Here is an 11,093-nt window from a genome sequence, read left to right as displayed (position 1 = left end):
CCTCTGCAGACTTCCGCTAAACCAACTCCCCACCTGCTACAATAATTAACAATATAACAAACTTGACATACCTGGAATTCCTGAGCTAATGGGAAATAAAACTGTACAACCTATTTATCCCAAACACTTGTTGTGACTCATTGTGAATTTTCATGACCTTCTGTTGATTTCAAATTTTAAATTAAAAAAACCTCAGAAAAAAATGGTCAGACTTTTCGACCGCACGGTATATGTTTATGTAGGACATTTAGACAAGTGTAAATTTTTAATCTTAACGCCTGTAAACTTAGTAAGTTCACAGCAACTCTTTCAACACTGTCAAATACAACATTAATTCTAAATTGTGCAGTTTTGTTAATAAATGAAAATTTATGAATCAAAACAGGGTTGAAAGCTTAAAGAGAATTAAAGCTACACACCTGAGGTTATCTAAATAATTTGCTTCATACGAACTCTATTTTTTATTATTTTGGAGACCATAATTTCAGAGCAGATCAAATTAAAACAAAGCATCTAAGGGAGTTCAAGAAATGTGGAAGCACATGTGACACTACTGACTGAAGTTTATGCTTCACTTGGGTCTATAGAATATATGTGTGCGTATATACACAGTAGACTGAATGGGCATGCGTTTTTATGTTGTGTCTCAGCTGGCATGGATTTAAATGCTGGTTAAATTTAAACCTAGTGTGCAACTGCATAAACCACTTCTAAATCTGAACTTTAATAGGGAAAATCTTATCCCTTGGGTAATACATGACCATTATTGGACCAAAATGGATTTGAAAATCACATTGCGTAGATTCTGTACATAACTCCTTTTGCACCATTCCACACACATTAGCACAGAGCATTTATTTATGCCCACAAAAATAGCATCCGAGCTCAAGAGTGAATTCTTTTAATCCGCCCAACAAAAAAGCATCATGCTAGTGTTATCCAACAAATTACACCTGCAATAACATGAAAATAGAGCTCTTTATGTACAGTAATTATATATACACTAGTTTTTATGGCTGCTGGACAACTGTTCCAGTGTCATCGCCCCATTATTAGAAAGATATTACCTCTCGCCAATGTATGGTCTGGAATTTACTATTGGCTTCATCAGAAACCTAGTGCTGGTCCTAGGCTATATCTTTTGCCTCCCTGCTTGGAAGTCCACAAACTTGTACCTGTTTAACCTGTCTGTGTCTCTTCTCATCTACCTGTGTACTTTACCTGAGCTGTCCTATAACTACGCTTACAACCAGAAGAAACTCAATACTTCACTATGAATGGTTAATCGCTATATCCTCCATGTGAACTTGTACTCTAGCATCCTTTTCATGATGTGGGTAAGTGTGGACCGGTTCTTGTTGCCATGTCACCCCCAGCGAGAACACATCCTGTTGACACTCAAGGCCTCATTGTGCATCACTATACTGAACTGGATCTGGGTAAATGCTCAAATTGCTCCCCTCATAGACTTCATTATCCAGGACTTGGAGGACAATGGCTGGACAGTGTGTTGTGATTTTGCAAGCCTTGGAGTGGCCAGAGTTATTCTGATTTACAGCATAGTGCTCAACATAACTGGATATGTGATGCCCCTGGTGGGTTTGTTTCTATCATCACACCACATGGTTTCTGTTCTCATGAAAAGAGAGGAAATGCATACGACATCCTTCCAAAGGCCTGTAAGAATCGTGGGGCTGTGGCAATCATGTTTCTGGTGCTCTACACACCCATCCATATAATGAGGATTGTGCGTATTGCCTTTCGGCTTCCTGAATTGTCACCGTGCATCGTAGACTTCATCAATTTGGTTTTCGCAGTGACACGGCCAATTGCATAGGCTCAGTGTCATCAACTCAGTATTTTACTTCCTCATGACAGACAGCTTTAAAGAAGCACTGCAAGACACGTGGAGACATGCTAAAAGGATGCTAATGGCTGCACTACAGGCAAGTATGGCCTATCAAGCAAAGACAGCACTTATAACAATTGCCTTGCTTTTAAATCTTACTGTTGTGAATATTTATATATAACATAATAACAGATGGGTGACAAATTAAAGCAAAAACCAATATAAAGTGTCTTAGTAGAACATTGCCAAAAACATTTTCAGTACACCTTGGTGTAGATTTTAAAAGTCTCTAGAACTGTACTGAAGCATTATTCTTCCAAAAGAGATTTACTTCATTTGTTTTGTACCCCGCCTTGTGCACGATGCTTCCTGGGATAGGCTCCAGGTTCCCAGGGACCCTGAAAACGAGTAAGCGGTAGAAGATGGATGGATAGAACATGTGTAGTTACTACTAAACTATGAATAAAAATATGGAGTTTCTTCAATATGATAGTGTTTTCAATAGTTATTTATATTTTTTTTTCCTCCAGTGGAATCCTGTACAAGAAAGCGATAAAAATAATAAAATAAGCACTACTAGTTAATAAAAAACTGGAAGAACAAACATTAAAAAGTAGATTTCTAAAACAAATTTTGTGAAATGAAATAAAGCTGATGTATAGTAAAATTTGCAATTAACCCTGCAAGGAATTGACCTTGTTGAGCTTTGTGAAAGCTACGTGGCATTTCAAATAGTTTACCATTTTGTTCTGTCGTTGTTGTGTTTGCATTTCTAACTACAACTTTATTATCTACACACAAGGAACAAAATGGAAGCGCTTGTTTTTCAATGACCTCTAAACCACTTCATCCTTGCTGCCCTCTGTTTCTGTGATATTTGTGATGGAATTGGCATTAAAACAACTCATTCCAGTCAGACACCATTTGTAATTCTTGGTGTGTGCAAGCAGAAGCTTCATTCATGGTGTTTGAACAGGCAGAGTAACAAAGCAGTGCATTCAGGTCCTCAGAGGGTCTGTCCAGAACAAGACCACAGTAATAATCTGTTACATTTTCACTGGCCATGCACACAGTAAACAGGGACATCAACTATCTTAATGGGTCGGAATGGTTTAACCTCTGGTGCTCTAGAAAACATTATGTGGTTTATCCCAAATGTGTGGATATCTTCCACCATAGTTTGACACAATATGTATCAGGTCTAAAAGCTACCTTCTGGAGAAAAAGCTACATACCTGTATAGTGAAGACAATCTTGAGAATCAACATCACATCACCTTGCACTAGAATGATCAACAATACTGTCAGTATTGGCTCCATATGCAAATATTGAATATAAACAGTGAATTTTGGTTTGGTTGTGACTGATAAAACACTGCATGCTGAGGGGGAGTACCAAATATATATTTTTTTATTTTATTTTATTTTATATATATATATATATATATATATATATATATATATATATATATATATATATATATATATATATATATATATCCATATCCTTTATGTGGATGCAAAAGTGTGACATAATGGTGTTGTGAGGAGAAACACACTGTATATGCTAATTTGAGGCTGTTCTGAGCATTCATGATTCCCAGGGGATTAGAAAATCCTGTGCCTATGGGCAGGAACCTACACACAGAATACCTCCCCATCCTGCCACTCATGAACCAATGTAGCCTTGAGTGCCCCATTCCACAACTTGTATGACAAACCATATTTTCCTCTCCATACTTTTTTTAATGAGAATGAATAACTGGCTATATATAGCCACTGTTGGAAAGGGGTCAAATGTGCACAATATGCTGGAAAAGAAAAGAATGTGCAGGACCTGTACAACAGTGGGCAGTTTAACTGCTCAGGACAAACAAGCGACTCATGAACAACTATCACAAAACAGAAAAACAGTCGTGGATCATCCAGGTAACCACACACACAGTATTAAGAATCAAGGGTATGTAAATTTTTAAACGGGATAATTTTGATAAATTCAGCTATTATCTTGTCTTGTGGACTATATGTTCTGTGAAATAGCTTATTCAGGACAGAACTAAATATAAAACATGGGATTTTTATGATCCGTCTTATTTTGTTAACATTATTACGTTTTAACAGATATTGCAAGGGGTATGTAAACTTTTGGGCACAACTGAATATATGTATATTTATTTCGGCTTAGTGGTTAGTACGTTTGCCTGGCACCTCTGGGGTTTTCTGCATAAAACCTATTTTCTATAGAAAACCTTGCATACACATGTTTACGCTGTTTATGATTCGTAGAAATCACGATTTTCTTGAAAATGTACGCAGGTAAATCAGCCTCTTCTCCCATCCCGTTATTGACTATAAATATCCTTCAATACAGATTACCTCAGGCATATTTTATTTAATTGTTGTCCCATTCGTTGTGTGAGGTGGTGTTGAAATGGCAGAGAAAAATAATTTAAAAAATACTTCATTTTTGTATGTGACATGAAAGTGGTTGGAGTTGGACAAAAAGGTCCAATTAATGCTTCTGAACCTATACCTAAAAGGGGCCAGCAGGTAAAATACCAGTGACATTAAAAGAGCTTTTTAAAACCTGCACCCACACCAGCCCTTGCTGATTAAGATTGGACACACCTGCTCTAAGACCATCTGCAGAGACAAGGGACTGCATTGTCCTTCTGCAAATAAAATGGTATGATAATGTGGACTCCACACAATGCTAAAAGCACTGTTTATTGCACAGATAGATGACCGTGGCTTGTTGTCCTTAACCACATCGATTTTTCCACCAAAGGTATCAGTTACTTGATTAAAGAATGTAATACAGTCCCCTCCAAAACTATTGGAACTAATTCATTTGTTTGTGCTCTACACCAAAGACATTTGACACTGACTGTTCTGGGGTTTTTCTTCACAACTCTCACAATGTTTCTGCCATCAGCTGCTGCTGTTGTGTACAAGATGACTGAATAAGTCTGCATGATATCATCAAATGTGCTTAATTTTTGCACTTACTGTGGCATTACCAAAAGGAGGGAAACGTTTATCTAAATTTAGTAAATCCAACTACGCCACCCTGGGGGAGAACCAGGGAAATATTCCTAAATAAAGGCATACAAGTTTTACCTAATGGGGCAAAGAACATGAGGGCAAAGAACATGAGAGTACGAATATATAGAGACATGAGTACGAATATAAAAACTACATTTTATTATGACACTTAAGCATCGTTAAAACTAACATATAAATAGAAAATCGCTCTCCAATGAATCACAATAAGGATTTTAAAACGAAGCACTTCTTTAGGCCCAGGCTTGGCAGGAACAAGGCAGGCCAGCTACAGCTCAGGAGGTCATCCAAACCCACCTCAAGTCACACCAAAATCATCAAACACTACCTACACCTTAAGGAAGTGGTTGTGTTGGCACACTGAGCATGCTGTGAGGCACACACCACCAAATAAATGCAGCTAGCCTCCCCTGTCCCACCAAGACTCACCAGCTCCTGGAGAGATAGAAAACACCCATTAACCCCAACTTACACAAACACTAAACAATAAACAAAGAAAGACAGTAGTTATATCATACACTTTCTGTCAAACTGTCAATCAAAGTGTTGTGTGTGATAATTTATGACCCTCTGTGCTTCCCTGACTGACAGGTCTGTAGGGGTGGTGAGGGGGGTAACCCTATGGAGTTTATCAGATGATCAATCTGGCTCCTTTGTGTCTGGGGGTGTTGTGGAGAGGTGTGTGTTGGGGGGAATAGTCCCGCTACCGACAAAAGGTGTTTATGTTAATGAGTTTGGTTTTTGGTGGGGTGAAATACGTCTGAAAAGAAATAATGTTTTTAATATGGGGCTGTGTTTGTGTTACTTTGTGGCGTTATTTCGTATGTGTAAACACATTGTTAGAAAAGCATGATGTTTGAATGTGTACATATATGAGTAGAATATTTGTTTTGTGAAATAAATGAAAACAAATGTTGATTATGTTTTTAGGGATCCCGTTTTACCTTTGAATAAAAAGTTTAGGAGTTAAAGCGTCTTTTTTTTTTTTTTTTAAAAAAGAATCTGTTTAAAAAAGAATCTGTTTAAAATAATCGTTTGTATTACATACATTCTAAACACAAACCTTCAGGATGTAAAAAAATGATCAAAAGAGCTGTTTAAAAAGAATCCGTATTACTAGGTTTCCAAAAAAAACACATAAAAACTTTAGGAGGTAAAAATGGTTAAAAGAGCTGTTTAAAAAGAATAGCGCATATTACACGACTTCTAAACAAAGATCCTTACGAGGTAAAAATGTTAAAGTGCTGGCTAAAAGAATCTCCGTAATGTTTAAACTAGGAGAGAAGTATTTTCCAGAGATGTCTTCCAGTCGCTGTGTTAAGCAGTAATGAAGTTAAACGGAGACGCCTCACTCTCGCTAAACCCCACCCACACATACGTGATTTCAGACACGCCTCTCTCTCTCTCTGTCTCTAAACACACCCATTCACATGTTTTCAACGTAGCCAGTACGTTCTGTCAAAATGTCAATCACGGCGGTAGAACTAGAGGGCTAATTTATGGCCTCGTCCTTGACAGGCCTGCGTTTCTCTAGGAGTGCTTAATTTATGGCTCTTTGTTTCTTCCTGACCAAAGAGTTTTTTATGACTAGGGGGGTCGTGGTGTGATCCTACAGATTGTTTATGATAATGAGTGTCTGCGGGGGTGTTAATGGGGTTTTAAATAGTTTGTTAAGACATTATGGTTAAACACAGAAGACAGTCTGTAACTAACTGCAACAATGGCTACACCGAGAACTCCTAATATCTCTAGAAGACGGTTCTGCATCACGCCTATAAGAGACTCTGAGGAAAAGATTGAGGAGCTAACTTTCGCTCCGAGAAAAAAACAACAATGTATTAATTTGTCAAAAAATCTTCGTGTGGGCGATGAGGTTGTAAAGGAACTGATGTTTAACCCCGAGCAGGGCGTTACCAACTCCGGAGATCCTCTCTTAAGACCGCCCTCATGCTGTGATGATTAAAACGGGGTGGCCTGTGTCACAATTAAACACATATTACGAAGATGTCTCAAGATTCTACATACGCCTGCTACAGCAACACCCCGGAGACAGCGCCGGCTCTGCCCAACGACAACGCGACAACGCTAGAATCCACTCCGCAAGCATACGACAACAAGTGGTTGGATAATTTCTGCAAGGAATTAGGATATCACAACCTAAGTTTCCTCACAACTCCGTACGGAATCAGCGGCTCTTTAACTGGCGCCTCGGCCTACATCGGTGTTGATGACACAGACGGCTGTATTCGATCTGACGCGTTCAAGATTATAAAAGCGACAGTCGTGGTCATTCTGGAGCATGTTATCAATAAAAAACTGAAAGATCTCTGTTTGGGGTGCGAAGTGGATCATCCGAGTCAGCTTAGACACTCTTGTCTCTTCGAACCTGACGCATATTTCTTTGACAAATACTTTGAGGAACTATCGTGTGATCTTCTCAAACCTGGGCTTAAACATTTCATCGCTCAAGCCTTGAGTCGGTTTGGTTTGAGGGTTAACCCACAGAGAATTCAAGGATCGGTGGATGCCGTTCTACACGAGCTGCGGGACGAAGTGTACATCGTGCAAAGGCTTAACGAGGTCAGAGAGAAACTTGTGGATGTCAGCAGCGAGCAGATCGTCTACGACGCCGTGGACAGCTGGAAGGGGGTCACACCAACCGGTTGAGATGGGGAATGTGTGCAGCGCTACAGGATTAGCAAAAAGTCTGCTTAAACGCCGTATTAGGTGCGAGATGTCCGGTCTGTTGTACAAATGCCTTACGGACCGTGTTGGTGTATCCGTAGTTGTAAACGGATGCGATGTTGACCCGAGACGCCTAACAAATCTCGTGAATCAGATGTGTCTTGTGCGAGGTACGGTGTGTGATTGGACTGCTTTGGTACATGTGTGTATTAACGCATGCGAACCGATTTTGGTTTCTATCACAAAAATACTAGATATTGTGACTGAAAGTGGCAGACGTATTAGAATTGCAGACATTTTATGTATGTGTATGTATGTGTATGATGTGTGTGAAATTCTGCTGTCGAGAAATGACCAGACAGATGTGTGTGAAATAATAGACGCACTTATAGCGTATGTGGTTGACAAAAACATTGTGATGTGTATAAAATTCCTACACTCCCTCAATGATGTTGTATGATAACGTTTATGATCTTCTACTGAAATAAATACCAAGGCGTTTAAGACCATCTGTGTTATTCTTTTGTACTTGTTAAAGTGTCGACATGTCAGGAGACATGACAGCAGACCTGAAAAAAGTCTATTACACACCTTCAAATGCGGGGTCTTTTGGTGGTAAAAAACGTTTAAAAGACGGTGTTTTAAAGGAAACAGGGGTTCGTCTAACAGATAAACAAGTTTCGGATTGGCTCGCCGGCGAGGATGCTTACACGTTACACAGAACTGCACCGCTAAAATACAAAAGAAATCGTGTTTTTGTTTATGGTATTGACATGCACTTTCAGGCAGATCTGGTCGATATGTCTGCATACGCCAAGGAAAACGACAGCGTTCATTTTCTGTTGACGTGCATAGACATGTTTAGTAAATATGCGTGGACTCGGGTTTTAAAAAACAAATCCGGTGTCGAGGTGTCTAAAGCGTTCCAATCTATACTGGATGAGGGCAGGGTGCCCCGTAAACTACAGACAGATAATGGGAAAGAATTTTTTAATAAACATTTTCAAAGCATGACAAAAAAGTACAACATACAACATTTTGCAACAGCCACCGATTTAAAAGCGTGCATCGTCGAGCGGTTTAATAGAACCTTAAAAGGTCGGATGTGGAGATATTTAACTGCTACAAACTCCAAACGCTATATCACTATTCTACAAGACATCACGGACGGATACAACGCCAGCTATCACAGGAGCATTAAGATGAGACCTATTGATGTGTATCAAAGAAAATGAATCTGCCGTGTATAAAAACCTATATGGATCTAAAGACGGCCCCGGCGTAACCCCTAAATTTAAATATAAAGTTGGCGACATTGTTAGAATTTCTAAAGTAAGAGGGCCGTTCACAAAAGGTTATAAAGAAAACTACACGCACGAGTTCTTCACTATAACAGAATGCATATCACGCGAACGTCCCGTCTATAGGTTGTGTGATTATGACGGCGATGTCATCAATGGTGTATTTTATGAAGAGGAATTACAAAAAATATTTGTGAACAAAAACAAAACATTTAAAGTGGAAAAAATTTTAGACAAGAAGAAACAAGGTCGAAAAACAATGGTTTTGGTTAGATGGCTCGGATGGCCCTCAAAATTCGCATCGTGGATCGACCAGAAAGAATTGGTCAATGTACAGAACCCCATAAAAACAGACGAAACCTCGTAGATGGCACACATTCATGTAAAAACCAACCATGACTGCTGGTGGTTTTTATGTAACGCTTCCCTGTAATGCCTCAAGGACCGTTTATCCGGAAAATAGTATCTCGTGTTATACAACTCGATTATCGAAAACTATCAATCTAAAAGGAGAATGGCAAGTTGGGTTAATCGAATTTGAATATCCGCTGTCGTGGTACACATTTAATGAGGAAGATGCTACGTTCATTTTCAACTGTGGTGAAACAACGAAGACTGAGAATCGGGTCACCGAATATAATATTGAAGGCAGTATATCAAACGCATCTTACAGGTTAAAGACTGGATATTATGACGACGTCGTTTTTTTGATCAGGGAGATCAACGCGACTCTCACACAACGTGCGAGTCTCGGCTATGACCATGTTAAAAATAACATTTTTCTCAAAGGCCCCCCGAAGACATCGCTGACATTTTATGGAAAGGTGGCCAACATTTTAGGATTAAAACCGGGAGTTGCTATTGAAACTACGGACCATGCTGTTGAAAGATCTGGCATGACTTATGCACCTTTTCAGGCTGATATTAACGCGGGGTTTTACAGTATGTATATTTATACCGATATCATAGAATACCAGAACGTGGGGGATTTCTACGTGCCGCTACTGAGATGTGTACATATAGAGGGGGAGAACCACAAGAATGTTAGTGTTAGATACGACACCCCACACTACGTATCGGTTAATAAATCGTCCGTCAGTGAGATAACCATACAGATGAAAGACGATCAAAATCGAGACGTGCGCTTCAGTTACGGGAAGGTGTGTGCCAAGCTGCATTTTAGGCCTGTGAAACAATTTGTTTAAAAAAATAATCATAATGGCATATTTCAACAATCACCACACAGACCCTTTGCGTTACGTCCAATATTACCAGAATCAAGCGGGAAATGGGCTCCCCGGTTATGCAGGGGGCGGAGTTATGTACGGAGCCGGGTTAGGGGGTGTGTTTAGAGGTCTCTTTAGAATGGCCATTCCTTTGCTTAAACGCGGTTTTAGCATAGCCAAACCACATCTTAAATCGGCAGCAAAAAACATACTAAGCGATGTTGTTAGCAATACATTATCGCATACGTTTAATAATAATAATAACAACAACAATAATAATACTCAAGATGGATCCGGACTAATGGTGATGGCTCGCAGAAGAACATCTAAACCGCCAGGGGCTCGGAGGAGTGGCCAAACGACGAAGAAAAGAAAACATAACACCAAGAAATCGTCAGTTGTAAAACGCAAGCACAAGAAGACGCCAACCAGCTCTACAGCAAAAAGACCAAAGACCTGCGTTAAAACAATATTTTAGACCATGTCTTTACTACACAATATGTCAGAAGAATGTTTAAAAACCGAGCTGGACCTATTCACAGTACCATTAACACAGACCGTTATTGAAAAAAATACATATATAGAAGTACCACCGTTGTCAGCAATATCAGAAACATCGCCTCTGGAGTTTTTATAGCGGGGACTGGAGTGGATTATGTGGACCTAAACAACACCTTGGTTTTTTTGCGTCTCAAAATCACTAACGCAGACGGCACAGACATAGCAGACGGAGCCCCCGTGGGGCTTATTAACTCTGCCGGATCTACGATATTTTCACAAGTGGACGTGTCGCTTGGAGACCGTCTCATATCACAAAGTTCCAACACATATCCTTATCGATGCATAATAGAGTGTCTCACCAATTATGGTAAAGACGCTCTTGAAACGCTGTTCTCAGCGGGGCTCTTTTACAAAGACACCGCCGGTCACATGGACGTAACGGACCCCGCTGGCGGTAACAGAGGTTTGA

At 39.6% G+C, this 11,093-nt stretch overlaps 1 pseudogene; it reads left to right on the top strand.

Moving 5' to 3' along the window:
* Positions 1–202: 202 nt before the first annotated feature.
* Positions 203–2,685, top strand: LOC128629975 (succinate receptor 1-like; annotated as a pseudogene).
* Positions 2,686–11,093: the final 8,408 nt, after the last annotated feature.

This window comes from Ictalurus punctatus, unplaced genomic scaffold (genome assembly GCF_001660625.3).
Source record: "Ictalurus punctatus breed USDA103 unplaced genomic scaffold, Coco_2.0 Super-Scaffold_100046, whole genome shotgun sequence".
Lineage (NCBI taxonomy): Eukaryota > Metazoa > Chordata > Actinopteri > Siluriformes > Ictaluridae > Ictalurus > Ictalurus punctatus.
The sequence above is the reverse complement of the archived record's forward strand: the minus strand, read 5'-3'. Positions and strand labels throughout refer to the sequence as shown.